Below are 17,601 nucleotides of genomic sequence, written 5' to 3'. Positions count from 1 at the left end.
TGTTTTTAGAAATCATTTTTGGGGGTATAATATTTGGTAGAATTGCTGAATGCTTAGAAATATGTGCTTTCTTAGTGCTTCTTCATTTATTTTTGTATATGTTTTTATTGATTTTAGAAAGAGAGAAGGGAAAGGAATAGAGAGATTGATGTCGCTCTCTCATTGATGTTTCTAGCTCTCTATCCCTTAATCAGCTGCCTCATACACACCCCATACTGAGGATCAAGCCAACACCGGGCATGTGCCCTGACCGGAAATAGAACCAGGGATATCTTGGTTCATGAATCAATGCTCAACCACTGGCCATACCAGCTGGGCCCTTAGTACTTCTTAAAGAAATAGTTACATTTACTAATTAGGAAACTTTGTGATTTTTTATTATAAAATCAAGCTTACTTGGTAAGATTAAGTAGGAGCAATGTAAAGAGGGTAACATTAGGCAAGTGATAATGGATATATACTTTGAATCTAAAAATATTGAGCCAAATAATTGACCAGTTTATAGTTCTAAAAGCAGTATGCCAACTACTTTTTCTGTAATTATACTATGCCAGTTCTTCTAATGCATCTCCATTGCTATTTCTGAATAACTAACTATATTTTAGACATAATTGGTGTTTAAAATTAGTTTGCCTGATAGACTTGAAGCAAGTCCTTTATAATTTAGGTCAGCAAAGAAAATGCCAGTGTACTAGATGAGCACAGTTCTCTCTGTTCCTGTTCAGCAGCTGCAGGGTGAGATCGCCGAAGATGAAAGCAGTATGCTAAATCATTAGGCACAATTTACTTATTATGAAAGTAAAGAGCAAAAATCAATTTTTTCATGAAATTACCTTGCTATCTGTTTATATTGTGTTTGGCTTGTGGCATAAAAGATCACAAACACTATTGACTTTTCAGATGCAGCCTCTATAAATATGCATGGAAAGTGTGTTGGCATTCTTAATAATATCTCCTGTGATGAGGTAGAAAGAATTCACTTTTGTAAAGGTAACTCACAGATTCTTACCTATACTGGGAGTTTTTGAAAATAAGGAGTGGGGAGCTAAGTCAGTTATTTTGAAATTGTCTGTAGAAGGATCATCTGCAAAAGTGTTTTTCAGCTTTCCATCATTGCCTCACTGACAATCCTACATGGACATCTTTTTCCTATTTGCTCTTGTATAAAACTTTAATATTGTGAGTGTACTGCATTCTCTTTATGTACTCTGGCCCTTGGAACACAAACCATGGGACTAAGATTTTTCACTACCTGCAAAAAATAATCCTCATGTTGAGAATAATGCATGACTTTCTCTTTTCAGCTCTTCTCCATCAGACTGAGATATGAATATAATTTTACACTAATGGAATTCAGAATTTTTTCATCAGAAACCTAAATTTCCAAGAAAAATGCACCCTCAAACTCCCTAAAAAATGTTTTATTTTTTTATTTTGATAGTATTATTTCACAGAGATTTATTTACAACTAAAAACAGGGTGGGGGTGGTTTGGGAGCGAATAACCAGAGAACATATATGCATATAGGTATAACCCATGGACACAGACAATAGTGTGGCGAAGGCCTGGGGGTGGTGGAGGAAGTCAATGGGATAAAAAGGAGGGAAACGTGTAATACTGTCAATAATAAAGAAAAAAATTTAAAAAATAACAGCAAAGGAATAAAAAGATTATTGAGTATTTAGGACCTAGACAATTTTCAAGGCTTTAGTATGATATAAATTCATTTTATATTGGAGCTTTGGTCAATGGAATCCAGATCTAGAGGAGTTTTATTGACGAATGTAGCAGTAGCTAGAAGGGTATGGAGGACTCAAGAGATTGCTCTTTCATTTTGTAACTTTTTATTTTGAAGTTGTAAATTCACAGCAAGTGACAAAAAAACTGTATCCTTAACTCACTGGAAACAACTTGCATAACTATGATAAATTATCTAAAATAGGAAAAAGACATTGGTATAATTCACAGAGATTATTAAGATTTTACCAGTTATACATGCACTCATGTGTGCATGTGTATTTTATGCAGTTGTATCACATGTATAGATTTGTGTAATCACCAGGAAAATCAACATCCAGATCCAGAAGTATTTATAACCATGTGGCTCCCTGGTACTACCCATTTAAAGTATACATCCCTTATCCCTAACCCTGGCAACAACTAATATGTACTCTAACTATAATTTTTAAATCCTTACCAAAGGATCTGTTTTTATTGATTTTGAGAGAGAGAGAGAGAGAGAGAGAGAGAGAGAGAGAGAGAGAGAGAGAGGATAGAGGAGAGAAAAACAGATCGGTTGCCTCCTGTATACCATATCCCTTGACTGGGAATTGAACCTGCAACCTTTGAATGCTCCAGCCATCTAAGCCACCCAGCCAGAGCTCTGCCTGTATAATTTTGTTACTTCAAGAATGTTATTTATATAGATGGAATCATACAGCATACACCCTTTGGGGACTTCTGCACTCAGCATAATTCTCTTAACATTGATCCAAGCTGTGAATCTATCAGATAGTTTCTTTTAATTGCTGAATGGCATTTCATAGTATGTCTGTATCTATTGAGGGACATCTGGATTGTGCCCACTTTCAGGCTATTAGGAATAAAAGTTACTCTGAACAATTGTGTACCGGTTTTTATGTGAACATAGTTTTCATTTATCTGGGACAAATGCCCAAGAGTGCAATTGTTGTGTTCTCTGCTAAGTGCCTGTTTAGTTTTACAAGATGCTGCCAAACTATTTTCCACAATGGCTGTCCAATTGTACATTCCCAGCAGCAATGTATGAGTGACCCGGTTCTCCACATCCTGGTAAGAATGTGTGTTGTCTTTTTTTTAGCCATTCGGTTGTGTACATAGGGAGATCTATTTTTTTGAAGGGACTAATTGCAGAAAAGTTGGAGCCTACCTGTACCTCCAGCTTCTTCTGGGGTAGCTTGAAGATTGTTCAAAACCTGTTCATATTTCAAAATACTGAGCAGCTTCTGTGACCTGCACATACATATCCGTGATGTTTGTTTAAAAGAAGGCTGTTCTTTGTAGATATGTAGGTGTGGAGATCAACTTGGTCTATGGCATGAAGGGCAGAAGCTTATGTTTTTCACAGAGCCCCATACCTGTCACCAATGGGAGCAGTGGCCAGTGAGTGTTTTTATTCATGCCTCAGCCTGAAAGCTTATTCATCCACATCATACACATCTGGGCACTAAAACTACTCGGGTGCTAGGATAAGTGCAATGGCAGTTAGCAACAACCTGGGAATTATCAATTTGATTTCTTGGATTTTTTTTCATCTGTCAGTTTGTCAGAGGGACAGAGAATATTTAACTTCAAAGTACCTATAAGTTGATACAGGCTTGTAAAATATGGATGAGCCCAACACAGAAAAATCTTGAAAAACAGAGTGGGGAATTATACACACACACACACACACACACACACACACACACACACACACACTAAAGGCCCAGTGCACAACATTCGTGCACTGGGGGGGCGGGGCTCAGCCTGGCCTGCGCCCTCTCACAGTCTGGGACCCCTCGGGGGATGTCTGACTGCTGGCTTAGGCCCGGTCCCCACAGTCAGACATCCCCCAAGAGGTTCTTAGCATTGCCATGAGCCTGGCTTCTGGCTGAGTGGTGCGCTGACCACCAGGGGGGGGGCAGCTCCTGTGTTGAGCGCCTGCCTCCTGATGGTCAATGCATGTCATAATGACTGGTCGTTCTGCCAGTTCGGTCGATTTGCATATTAGGATTTTATTATATAGGATAGATAAAGAAATATTACGCCAAATAAGAATAAGAGTTTATACATTTCCATATATATACTATTAATAAATGTATGTGCTATTTGTATATGTGTTATATACATATTTAAAAATATCTTATAAAGGTTCAAGATTTCCACATTATTAGTAGTACATTAATGCTTCTCATTCTTAGTCTGACAGTAATATTTTCTCTAAGTCAAATTTGTTCATCATGAAAAAATAACCAAAAAAAACAAAGGCAGCAGAGAGCCTTTTATAATGAAGAAATAATATCGGGTTGGAGAGAGTGAGAACTGCAAAGTGCCAGTCGCGGGAGGCTGCAGCCTGTTGGGGACCAACACAGGCTGTGCTGCGGTTGTGTTTCTGTGTGGGGCTCCCTCTTGAAGCTGCTTGTAATAACTTGCCTGAACAGATGTAGCCACTTCAGGTCACTGGAAACATGTCAGCTCGGGAAGGTGATCCGCAAGGTGCCCTGACTTGCTGCCCCTTGCTCACGGGAAGCCTTTTTTGAGCCAATCTATCCCCTGGGACCTTGAAGGAAAAACAAAAGAAAGCGAGAGATAAGCAGCCCTGGGTTCTAGAAGCAGAGCGAACAGTTAAACAGCAGAAAGCTTCAGTGTGTGGTGATTTATATTTTACATATTGTAAACTTCTGACCTCATTTAAAACAGGAGAGTGTCTGAGAGCCAGAAATGTTGCCCAAATTCTTGCTTTCTTGTCTTTGGTCACTGCACTTCATATAGGGCCTTTTGCCTTACAATTTTGCCCAGGCTTTCGGAGAATGAGTGAAGGAGCATCCATAGTTCCAGGTTGATATTGGCATAAACATAGAGCATATTAGCGTTTAATCATGCTGAGGGCTCAAAACGTCACAAGACCCTCTTCTCTCGGAATTTGGAGCCACATATGAAAGTAATGGAGAGTCACACACAGAGGATCACTGATGAAGAAACATGAAGTCAAATAAGAATAAGAGCTTACACATTTCCATAAAACACTGCTCATGAGGGTATGTTTTAAGGACAAAAGGTAAGAGTGTACAGAATTCTGGGAGGTGGTTGTAGGGGAGGGAAATGTTGGCTTTTCTTAATTTAAAATGAGAGTTTTGGGAAAGACAAGATGTCAGGTGTGTCTAAGTGGATGAGAGATGATTTGACTCCTGGGAGATGATGGAAATTTCAGGCACCCAGCTACTTTATTTTTTAAAAAATGTATTTTATTGATTTTTTACAGAGGAAAGGGAGAGGGATAGAGAGTTCAAAACATCGATTAAAGAGAAACATCGATCAGCTGCCTCCTGCACACCTCCTACTGGGGATGTGCCCGCAACCAAGGTACATGCCCTTGGCCGGAATCGAACCTGGGACCTTTCAGTCCGCAGGCCGACGCTCTATCCACTGAGCCAAACCGGTTAGGGCCCGGCTACTTTATAAGACAAACAGGAATCACAGGACATTTATGTTTGTTTAAGGAAAGCTGTTGCGTGTCTTATGTATGTGTGTTTCCCTCACAGCAGTAAATGTGCTCAGTAAATGTCATTAGCTTGATCAATAGGACTTTGAAAAGGCTGTGGGGGTGGCTTTAGGAGCCACGGTAAGAGAAAGTGGTGTTGATGAAAGTGCTAACTGCGCAAACATGAAGGGTAAGGTGCAGAGGAAAGGGAGAGAATTGGGAGCGTTTTTCTCTGAAGGCTGGAATTCGTGGCATGTGTAATAAAATGGACTTGTCATAGTGCAGATAGAATCTAGAAGCCTGGTGCAATTTTTCTCTTTTAGGTTGCAAAAGAGAACATTCCACGTTGGGTAAGAAAAAAATTTGGCAAGAAATAGGGAGTCGAATCCTTATTTTGATGAAACTGGCAAATGCTTCTGAATGATTAAGAGTTTTGATGTTTTTACAAAAGTTGTGCAAAGTTTTCTAAAAACAGTACTATGGATATTTTTCTTCGATGATGATGTTATAGTTTGGCATATTTTAGTACCTTGGAGTTTTATTCCAGATTTGTAAAGTAAGTGTGGCAAGGCAAATAGGTGAGATATGGTTCTTTTATTGCTTATCCAACAGAGAAAAAAATGCGCTTACTCGTAATGATCAAATATGTCAAAACAAACTCCTTATAAAGAAGGATATTGGTTTTAAATAGTAGCATAGTTCATACAAAATCTATAAAATAAAATAAATTTGAGCCTAGTATAGCTAAATATGACTTAAATTAGTGATGGCATTATATATCAAGTCTGGGTTACTCATGATGAAATTCTAATATTTTGATAAATAATCAGTCTTATTTTTATTGAATGGAATCAGAATAAACTGAAGCAGAACTACATAGTTTAGATATTGATTATCCTCACTTTACTATCAAGTGCTATAGATTTAAATATATCTTATTATGCTGTGTGTATATAATATGAACATTAGATAGATTTTTGAGTCAGAATGATCTAAGATTTTAGCATGCATAATAAAATAAAATTACGTATTTCAGAGCTCCTAATAACTTATGAATGTGACCCTGAAATAAATAAGTATGGCTATTTTTATAAATTCTTACAAACCAGAAAACTCCTCCCCAAATATGTCAGGCTTAATTTTCTGCTCCGTGGAGCACAGCTAGGAGGCTAGCAAAGCCCAGTGACATTTTCCACAGTGTGAGTTGCCAACCATTAGAAGCCTGTGGCAATGTTTAAATTTACAGCAAACAAGCTAACAATTGGTTGAAGAAAGGATTATGTAATTCTTTAATATCCCTTTCTGTAGCGTTCACATCACTATTGGAGAGAATCCTAAAGACAGAACTGGTGACTGTCTGCTAAGGTAGCATCTCCTTATAGCTATGAGCCGATATAGCCTTTATGCTCGGTTATTTTGGCTCTCCTCCCCATCTCCTTTGATAAGCTTCTACGAAATGGATCATATTGGAGTGTGTTCACTTCAGTGTGTGTTAGAGCTGTGATTTCAGTGGTCATTATTTCTGCAGAGTGGCCTATATTAATTTCAAAGTCTCCTGGAGAGCATTAATTAGTAAGATAATTACATGGCGCTACTTGGGTTCTAATACCTCAGTAATTAGATCCAACCTTCAAATGGAAACATTGGTAATGGCAATGGGAAGAGTTAAATTCGGACGAACTGAGAAACTGTATTTATTCTATGAATACAGTAGAATAAAAGTCAAAAGAGAATCTCTACAAAATAATTTGTATGTTAAGATATCCTATTAAAGTTCTAGGAAAATGTGATTATCCAAATGATCAAATTGCAGCTCCTCATTTCTCCCCCTGGATCTGTAAATGACATTGTGTGTATGCACAATAATATCTCATTTACCTGGAGATGGTATTGAACAGAAGGGTGGTAAATAGATTTTCTAGATAATTGGAACACATCCTAACTGCTAGATTTAATTTATTTTATTATTTTGCTTTTCAAAAGTGACAGTATATGTATCTCCCAGGTTTTTCCTATCAGAGTATATTGATCATAATTGAATCTTTTCTTTTTGCCTTCAGGTTGTTATCCTATGGAATTTAGGAAAGCAATATGTTTATGTCCAGCCATGTCAGGTCCTGTGGGTAGTAGAAGGGCTCATGGAAATCCTGATTATCTTAGATCAGTACTTATGTGACTAGTACTCACATTTCATATGTTGACTATGGATTTAGTTATATTATAATCCCCTTCCACAACAGAATGAGAAATCCTTAAGGAAAGGGACTGCATATTGGCATGTTTTTCAAATTGTTGACAGTATTACAGATGTCCCCCAATTTTCTCCTCCTTGGCCCTCCCAGCCCCTGTCCTCCCGCAAGCCTTTACCATACTAATGTCTGTGTCCATTGACTATGTATATAAGTTCTTAGTTCATCTCTTTCAGTCCTGCTGTCTCCTCCCCCACAAGATATGTCAGTGTGTTCTTAAAGTGAAATTTTCTCTCAGAGAAAATAAGCTCATGATTGCTGTTTAAGAGATTTCAAACTAATGCCCAGCCAGTGTGGCTCAGCAGTTGAGCATCACCCCAGGAACCAAGAGGTCACTGGTTCGATTCCTGGCCAGGGCACATGCCCAGTTTGCAAGCTCGATCCTCGGTGGGAGGGGGATGCAGGAGGCAATTGATCAATGATGTTTCTCTATCATTGATGTTTCTATCTCTCTATCCCTCTCCTTTGCTTTCTCTCTAAAAATCAACAAAACATATTTTAAAAAATATTTCAAACTGAGGTTTATTTGAGTTTGTTGATTGAAGTTGAAAGAGATGAAAATTCTAACAATTTTACAATATTCAAGGGAAATTGTGATTGCATTTATTTTTAATGTCGAGGAAAATTAAATACATTGGTTTGTATTAGAACCTTTATATAGCTCCAAATATTTTGTTAGTTTAGAAAATGAAATGTCTCATTTAAAATTTTCTTTTTCTTCTAAAACAGTCAGGTACATTTAAATTACAATCTTTTTCTGACTTGGCCAGGTGACTAAGCTGGTTGGAGTGTTGTTCCAGACAGCAAAAGATTGTGGGTTAAATTTCTGGTCAAGGCACATACCTGGGTTGCAGATTTGATCCCCGGTCAAGGCATGTTTGGGAGGCAATCGATCGATGTCTCATCTCACATCGATGTTTCTCTCTCTTTCTAACTAAAAACCAGTAAAAACATATCCTCGGGGGGGATTAAAAATTTATTAAAAAATATTTTTCCAAGATATCCCAGAGTGCTGAACTTTACAGTATTCAATAACTAAAATTTCCCTCCATTTTCTAGAGGAAAAATTAGTATTTATAATCAGTATTTATTATAATCAATATTTATAATAAAAGCCAGGATATTATCTTCTCTTATTCTACAAAGTCATTAACAGATGGTGAAAACATTCATTTTTTCAGCAAAAAGATGAAGGCTAAAAAACTTTATTTTTCTTACTTCAGTTATTTTATGGAGAAAGGTATTCTCAGATATTAATACTTGGTTTTAATTGCATCTTTTGGAAACTCTGTCTGATAATGGGGCATGTTTAAACAAGGTAAACTGAGACAAAAGAGTTCATTCAAGAAAAAATTTTTTTTCTTAATTTCCACTGAATTATAACCTATGTACAGTAAAGTGCATAAGGCTTAAGTGTAAAGCATGGTGAACATGGTGAGTGAATACACTGGTGTAACCCCCACTTAATGTAAAGATACAGAATGTTATTACCAGCCCAAATAACTCCCTTATCGTGCCACCTAATTACCTCCTGAGTAATCACTATAATGTTTTCCATTATAAATTAAATTAGTGTTGTCAGTTTTTTGAATTTTATGTAAATGGAATGACACAGTATGCTCTCTTGATTTTTTTTTTTTTACTCCATATTATCTCTGTGGGATTGATCCATGTTTTAGACAAAAAGAGTTGGTTCTTCTTTGTGGCTGTAGAGCAATCAATTTTTTAAATATAGCATAATTTATTAATCAATTCTATTATTGATGAACATTTGTCTTGTTGATGCGTTTTGGCTTTCCAAATAAAACAGGTATGAAGATTCTGCTATATCTTTTGGTGCACATACATAGAGTTGGCAAAAAGCTCTTCTTTTGTTTAGCTATTTAGCTGCATAGTCTTTCAAAGCGATTGAACCAATTTATACTTGTCACATATGAATTCTACTTTCTGTTATCTTTGTCAACACTAGGTATTATTGGTTTTTGTAATTTTAGCCATTTTTCTATTAGTTGTCTTGTTTTTACCTTTCATGTTAGTCTACGACCTCTCTGGCATTTTTTTTTAAATCTTTTGGATACAGTGTGATGAAGTGATCAACACATTTAATTTTCCACAAGCATTTTTAATTTATCAGGCACCATTTATTGAAAAGACACAATTTATTGTTTTCCCACTTATTGATATAACATCTTTGTTATAAATTAGGCATCTCTATAGGCATGGCTGTGTTTCTTGATTCTTTGTTCTGTTTTATAAGTTATTGGCATAAAGTTTTTTTGTAGACACTTTTATTTACTATTGTGATGCCCTCATTTTCAGGTCATATTGCTAAATTTTATTTTCCTTTTTAATCAGTCTTACTAAGAGTCTCTAGAAACAGTTTTTGACGTAGTTATTTTCATTATATATCTTTTTGTAACTCAGTTGATTTCTGTACTTATTATTTATCTATTATCTTTGAATTTAGTTTGCTCTTCTATTTCTAGGGACTTTTAAAATGTTTTTAAGCTTTTATTTTGAAATAAGTTGGGTTAGAAAACATTTACAAAAATTTTACAAAGTTTCTACAAACTCATTGCCCAGCTTTGCTAAATGTTAATGTATTACATAACTGTGGCACAAATTTAAAATCATGAAATTAGTATTGAAACATTCTATAAAGATTCTTTAAATTTTGCAAATTATACCACATATGTTTTTTTTCTAGTTTAGGATTAAATCCAGTATTACACATTGAATTTAGTTCTCATGTCTCTATTCTTCTTTGATTTGGGGAACGTCCTTAGATTTTTGTCTCTCTTCATGACCTTGACACTTTGGAAGAGTGCTAACCACTTAATTTGCAGTGTCTCTCAATTTGGGTCTGTCTGGCATTTCTTCCTGATTAAGTTCAGATTATTCATTTTTGGCAAGAATAAACCAGAAACAAAGATATGACAAAAATGTGTCATATTAGGAGAAACACGCACGATGCTGACATATCTTATTCTTGGTGATGCTAAGCTTGGACACTTGATTGTGGTAAAGTCTGCCAGTTTTCCCCACGACAAACTTACGTTTTTTCCTCTGCAGATAATAAGTATTTTGTGGGGGAGACCGTTTGAGACTATGCAAGTATCCAGTTTTCTCATATACACTTGCCCACTCATTTTAGCCTCTATGAGTGATTCTTGCCTTTGCAACAACTATTACTGTGGTGTTTGCAAGATGTTAATTTTCTATGTGCATCATCCCTTCTGTCTTCATTAGTTGAAATCTCTGGCTGGTGGCTCAGTTGGTAAGAGACTCGTCCTGTACACCAAAATGGTTGCAGTTCAATTCCCCTTCAGGGCACATACTGGTTTGATCCCCAGTTGCAGGTTTGATCCCCAGTTGGGGCGCATATGGGAGGCAACCAATCAATGTTTCTCTCACATTGATGTTTTTGTCTCTCTGCCTTCCTCTGTCTCTTAAATCATTAAACATATCCTCAGGTGAAGATTTAAAAAAATAAGCTACTTTATTCTTATTGATTCATTCAAATACTTATTTTTGGGATGGAATCAAGGATATATATTTTATTCCATGAGATAAAATTAACTATTGTTTGTTGTTCGTTTTATTGTAGTTTGGCAATTGGGAGCTCCTTTAGGCTGGCTCCTCTGTCTTTTTGACACATCATCACATTTTGAGCATGATTGGCTGAAAGACAGTTCATTTGGTGTCATCTCCAGCTTAGATTGCTAGACATTTGAGTGTTTTCTTTTGAAGATGATTTATAGAAAGAGTAATTGCTTTGACTTTTCATTCTCTCTAAAGCCAAAGATTGGCAGAGGTGCCGAGAAAAGCATCAGAGGTTGGGAATGTTGAATGAGTTATTCGCATAATGAACAAAATCTATTCACTAAGTGAGCAATGCAGAATGCCCAAGATGGTGGTAGATGATAAGAGAGGGTAGAATGCAGTGAACTTCAGGGAGACTGGAGTTTCTGAAAGACACCAGTGTTGGAGATTATGGGACGTTTCTGAGTCGTGAGAAGTTGAACTGAAAGAAGAACCATTGCAGGGGAACATTCCAAGGGGTTTCCCAATAATTCCTCCCAGCAGTTCCCAAGTGAATGGCGGGAGTGGGGAAGTAAGAGGGAAGGAGGACCAGTGAAGGGAAGGGGGGAAGGAAATCTGCCTTTCCAGATTGAATGGCTTTGAAAGGAGACTCCTTCCAGGTGAACATTACCACAGTTACCACACCTCTCCCACAGGTGGGAGATGGCAGTTACAAGCCTGGAGGAAGGCTTGCACGTAAGCATGAGGAATAGGAATATCCCAATAGATAACTGTCACTCTAAGTATTAGCCAAAGGCTCTGCAAAGATAATCGAAGGAAGAAAAAACAAATGTGATAACAAAAATAAGCAAACATGCTCATCATCATCAGGAAAAGCAAGTAAAAATCAAAGCAAACCACAAAATTAATTTTCTTTGACTGCCAAATACCAAAAATTTAAAATATAATATAACCAAATGAGAGTGATGATATGAGATTTCTGTTGTTCTCAGTCACTATTGGTACAAATCCCAAGAAGATGGTCAGTATACAATATTATAAAAATGTTTATTAATTTAGAAATTCTACTTCTGAGAGTGAAGCACATGATTAAGAATTCTGACTTAAGAATGCAGATACTCGAGTTGGACTGGATTTAAGTCAGAGTTCTGTCACTTCATACCTATATGGACTTCATATAGTTTCTTTTTGCCTCAGTGTCCTCATCAGTAAAATGGGATTAATTATAGTACCTACCTTGTCAGGGTGTTGGATGGATTATTATATGTAAAGCAGTTAAAATAATATGTCTGGCAAATGGTAAGCACTGCATAAGACTGTGCTCATCTAGAATTTAAGGGTTTCCGAATTTAGACCTTTTTAGATTTTAGGAAGGTAATATGGGATACATTGGCTTTATTATATAATGCTCCCCACTAGGCTCTGGGGCAGGACCCCATAATCAAGCCCACTAATATTTCTAATGTGAAGTATAAGAGTTTTCATATTGTGTCATACATGATGATGATAAGGTCACATTCAGGTTTTCTTTATCTTAATCTTCAAGAGAGATTTCGGGGGGGTTGATACAGTCAAAGACATTTGAGATCTGCATTTCATAGTAATAAAATATTAAAAGTTAAACTTTTATATAAAATGTATATTGCTACTTTATTTAATAAAGGAAATGTTTATAAACTATTAAACCTTGAACTGTTTATGTTATATTATAAAATAAATAGGACACAATATTGTGTTATGTCTAGAAAAAAAATAACTAACCATAGAAAAATAGTCTAGAAAAAAATATTCCATATTATTAGCAACAACTATGATGATATGGTGGAATTATAATTTCATACATTTATTTTATACTATTTGCAGGTTTTTAATAAAGATAGTAAATTTATAGTGAAAAAGTAATTTTTATCAGCCTGACTTTATAGTTTTAATCTGTAAGTTTGACTATCAGCAATTTGAAAAGTTGCCTTTTTTGTTAGTTATATTTTGATGGTGGTAAATGTCACTATAAGTACTTTAATATAAAGAGGCAAATAGAAAAATTTCTTTGAATGTTGTTTAAATTTGTTTCATGTGCTGAATTTTACTGGCTAATTTCCGTCTCAGTCACCCTATCTCCTAAAATTTAGTGTCAGTAAATGTAAGTCAAATTTATGAAAGAAATAGTATGTATATCAACTCATATTTAAAGGTTAGATTTTTTGTGTTTGTTGTTTCTCTGTGGACAGTATCAAAATATGACAAATCACCCCTTCAGGACGAAAGTGTTCAGAAGGAGCAAGGACTTTGAAAAGCAGATGGTCATAGTTTAAGCCCCAACTCTACTCTTTTCTTGTTATCTGACTTTGGCAAATTACTAATTCCCTGAATCTCAGTTTTTTAATTTGTAAAACAGAAATAATATCCCATTTAAGGGTTAAGTGAGATAATTTTTATAAAGCATCAACCCAGGGCTTTATATTGTATGCTCAATAAATGGGCATACTCTCTGCCTTCTTTCCTAAGCTTTAACCAAGAGCAGAAAAAAATGTAGGGGAAGGAATAAAATATGGGGAAGCACTATTTATCAAGCATTGCTAAAAGTACTTAACTCGTATTAATTTAATTATTCTTTTCACAGTTCTCTATAGAGGGCCTACACAGCTTGTCCAACGAATCTGCTCTTTGGCTGAGCGGTAACATTAAGCTTGGTGATCTGACCAAGAGCCCAGGCTCTTGATGACTTGACTAGCCTTCCTCTAAATTATGAGTTAAAGGATAAGAGTAAGGCTGCTATTCTTGTAGTTTAACATGTCTAAAAAATAGTGAAAAGTTAATGAGGAAGCCCGGCCAACGTGGCTCAGTGGTTGAGCATCGACCTGTGAACCAGGAGGTCATGGTTCGATTTCCTGTTAGGGCACATACCTGGGTTGTGGGTTCAATCCCTGGTGTGGGGTGTGAAGGAGGCAACTGATTAATGATTCTCTCTCGTCACTGATGTTTCTAACGCTTTCTCCCTCTCCCTTCTTCTCTGACATCAATAAAAAGTATGTCTATATTTTTAAAATGTAATGAGGAAGCTCTGCTAACAGTTGCATTCCTGTTTTGGCCCCTCTGTATTTCAGCACATGGTGAGCAGTGCTCTGGGGAGCCTTCTATGATTACAAGTTGCACCTTTTCCTGGGACACTCTTAAAAGGATCAGCAGACATCCAATTTACTCAGATATAATCCCAGATTAATGGAGTTTTTGCAGAGCTGATTACACTTGATTTACCAAGACTGGGTAAGTGTTTAAAAATACATTTACTGTTTTGCAGGTGATATTTGATGTCATGCTGTTTGAAATATTTCTGTCTTGTTATAAATTGGAAAGTTATATTAACTAAGTAGACACATGGTTGGAGGGAAAATTGGTTGCCAGAAAAAGGTACATTGATTAATATATTTATCATGGGCTAAGCACACACTGATGTATTTAAAGATATTTTTATTACTTATGTGAAGTATAGGGAGTTTACATTTAGTGCAAGGGGAATTTAATGACAAACATTCTCCTTTTAAAATATAACTGCAAACTGTTTTATGAAACCTGTAATTGCTACAGTCTATGTTGTTTCTGCAGCTATAAAATCAATAACTGTAAAACGGAAAGGCTATTTCCTTTAAATTGGTTATGATGATGTTTATGCAAATCTTTCCCTGTGAGCTTTCCTTACCTGTCTTCCTAGCGCATATAGTCTTACTTCTGCATATCTTTCCTCAATGTCATACTTCTCTGATCTATGTACTAAATTGGCAGTCACTCCAGTCAAGGTTAATTAACAGAACAGAGACTTGGGGCTGGGGAAAGAGAGTAACGTTGAATCAGATGGAAGAATAGGAGTAGTTACTGCAGAGAAAACATGTGGGCGGTGAAGAGGATGAGCCAAGGTGACTCTTCCTCAAGCGTACAAATTATGCTGCACCTCAGATACTCAAGATCTGAGATGAGTCAGTGCCTCTTAGACATAAATAGGAAGATATTTATGGACGAGACCTCTCAAAATGTACATTTGCCTATTTTTCAAGTATTTTATACACAATGTAGGGAAAGGATATCCCAAATGTTTCTAGTGTGCAAAGCCTGGTAAATGGAAACAGGAAAGCTGAAGGTCAGTGAATGCCCCTGGTTACTGCACGATGGCCGAGAACATGGGCTTTAAAGACAGATTGGTTTCTCTGGTTTGAACACTTACTCCCACAGTTTGACCATGAGTCTGGGGTAGTTGTAAAAATTAAATGAGCCAATTTACAAAGAGTGCTTATGCTTAGTATGGGACCTGGCACACAATAAATATTCAATAAATGGGTGTTACTATGTTAAATGATTGTACAGACATTTCTAAGGATATTTGTAACTTTACCAGTCTTTGATTTTAATAAAGTTTTCTCTATAAGAGCTTTAATTTTTCATCTATAAACTCTCACTATGTTGAATTTTCCTTATTCTCACCTAGCCAATTACAGTGGGAAGATAATACTAAAGATTATTTTTTTTCAAATCTGGCATGTATTAATTTCTGAAGGGCATTGATATTTTTAAATTTTACTAGTATGCTATCAAACCTATCGTTTTGCAGCATCTTAATATTGGGTAAATTATCTGACTTTTTAAAATATTTTTATATTTGAAGTAAGAAAAATAGAATAGCTATTCTAGAACAATTTTTGTAAAGATCAAATAATATGAGATACAGTGCGTGACATAGAAGTATCCAATACATGTGAACTATTACTAATATTACTAATGTTATTGTTATAAATATTTTGTCTTAAACATATTCTTATCTACCTCTGTCTGATTGCTGATGCTGTCAGTCTTTAATTTGTATAACTTGAAGCAAGATGTTCTATAGAGTTTTTAAAAATAGAATATTAATATGTACAAAATCTCAGGTCACTTTAACTTTTGAAGACATGACTCATCATTTTATACACTCAAAGTACAATATATTTAATTTAAACACAGATATCATTTTATGACTTTACTAAATTACCTTCAAGGACAACTGCTTTTAAAACTCCCTAAATTAGATTCTTTCTAGAGGACATTATATAGCTGTAATTTTAAATTGCTTCACATTTTTATGATTCTTAGTATCAAAGTTTGGCTGTTCCACCCTTAATTTTTCACCTTTTAAGTTGTTCAACCCACCTATTGAGCATATAAAGTTATAAAATAAATACTGGGTAATCAGGATACCATCTGTCTCTACTAACTACTTTATCTAATCTTTCTGAATTTGTACTCCATCTTATACCTAACATCTTGAATGCTTAGAATTTGGTTTCATAATTCAACCTTAATGCCAAACTCTGATTCAGGTTATATTCACCAGTGAATTTTAGGAAACTGATCATTTTGGCCCCCTCTCTGATATGAAGATCTGATATTGACCATGCAAAGCCATGCACCAGGGTTGATGATAATGTTTTCTATGAATTATTGTAAATAATAAAATATAAACTTATTTTTAGATTTTTGACTTTCGATTTTTTCATTATTTGATTTATTTAAATAAGTCAATTGTATGAACAAGCAGGAATAGGATTACATCAAATATTTCAATACACACCTAAAGATTTATGGCATGTGTAGAACTAACCAACAAAGTAAACTTTCAATAGAGCCAATTAACTTTTATGTAACATGGGCCTAAGTCATATTTTGTACAAGAATAACCCTCTTTATTAATCATAATTGATAATAAATCCACACATACACACACACACACACACACACGCACACACACACACTTCTCAAGTGTTCATATAAAATTCAACCATTGACCCAGCCCCTTACATGAGCAAAGAGAAAATTAGATGTCATAGGATCATTTTGTCACTAGTATAACGAACAGAATCCCTATCTTGCTAGCTTAGATAAAGGGGACTTTTTGAGGTGGCACATGAGGAATATTTTGTTGGGGTTCAACCTGGCCTGGAGGTAGCCATTACTCCCTTTAGCTGATAGTATCGTAGGCCTTATGGCCTCTCCTTTTTTGTTCTTTCTGTGAATCTACATCATCACTATCTTTCTATCTTCAAACCTGCCCCAGAGCAGTGACCCCCAAATAGAGTTTACAAACTTTCCATATCAGCTATCCAGAGCCAGGTGATCCATCTTTGGACCAGATTCTGTTTCTTGTGAGGATCTGATTGGTCCACTTCAGTCGGTTATTTATTCACAGCCCAATAAGCAGTAGTAAGAAGAATATGATTTCATGGGGCGTGTATAAGCCCCCTTTGTGCCAGTGAGCAGCAAAAAAAACCTAAGAATGAGCTGTGGGTACAGGAAGGCACCTTTGGTACCTGAATTGTAATAGACATATCACAATGTAATATTAGTGATTATAGACAGATTGGGATTTATGGGTTATTTGGGTGCTTCTTATATGATACATTGAAAGCTAATATTTTGATATATCGATTTGTGCCCTAAATGGCAATGGAAACCAAACAATAGTCTTATATTTCTAAAATTATAAAAAAGCCATAAATGATTAACAGCATATATTGAATATGCACACTTTGAATACCCGAATGTTAAAAATTGCTGATAGAAATT

At 35.8% G+C, this 17,601-nt stretch overlaps 1 protein-coding gene across 1 annotated transcript in view; it reads left to right on the top strand.

The window, feature by feature from the left end:
• The window catches only part of DLGAP1 (DLG associated protein 1), a gene marked incomplete at its 5' end in the record, with an annotated part of 616,937 nt that overhangs the window by 80,422 nt on the left and 518,914 nt on the right, over positions 1 to 17,601 (top strand). The window contains one exon of the mRNA XM_081097398.1: positions 14,118 to 14,277. The remainder of the gene's footprint in view (positions 1 to 14,117; positions 14,278 to 17,601) is intronic.

Source organism: Myotis nattereri, assembly GCF_964212035.1.
Source record: "Myotis nattereri genome assembly, chromosome: 8".
Taxonomy (NCBI): domain Eukaryota; kingdom Metazoa; phylum Chordata; class Mammalia; order Chiroptera; family Vespertilionidae; genus Myotis; species Myotis nattereri.
This window is presented reverse-complemented; position numbering and strand designations above follow the sequence as displayed.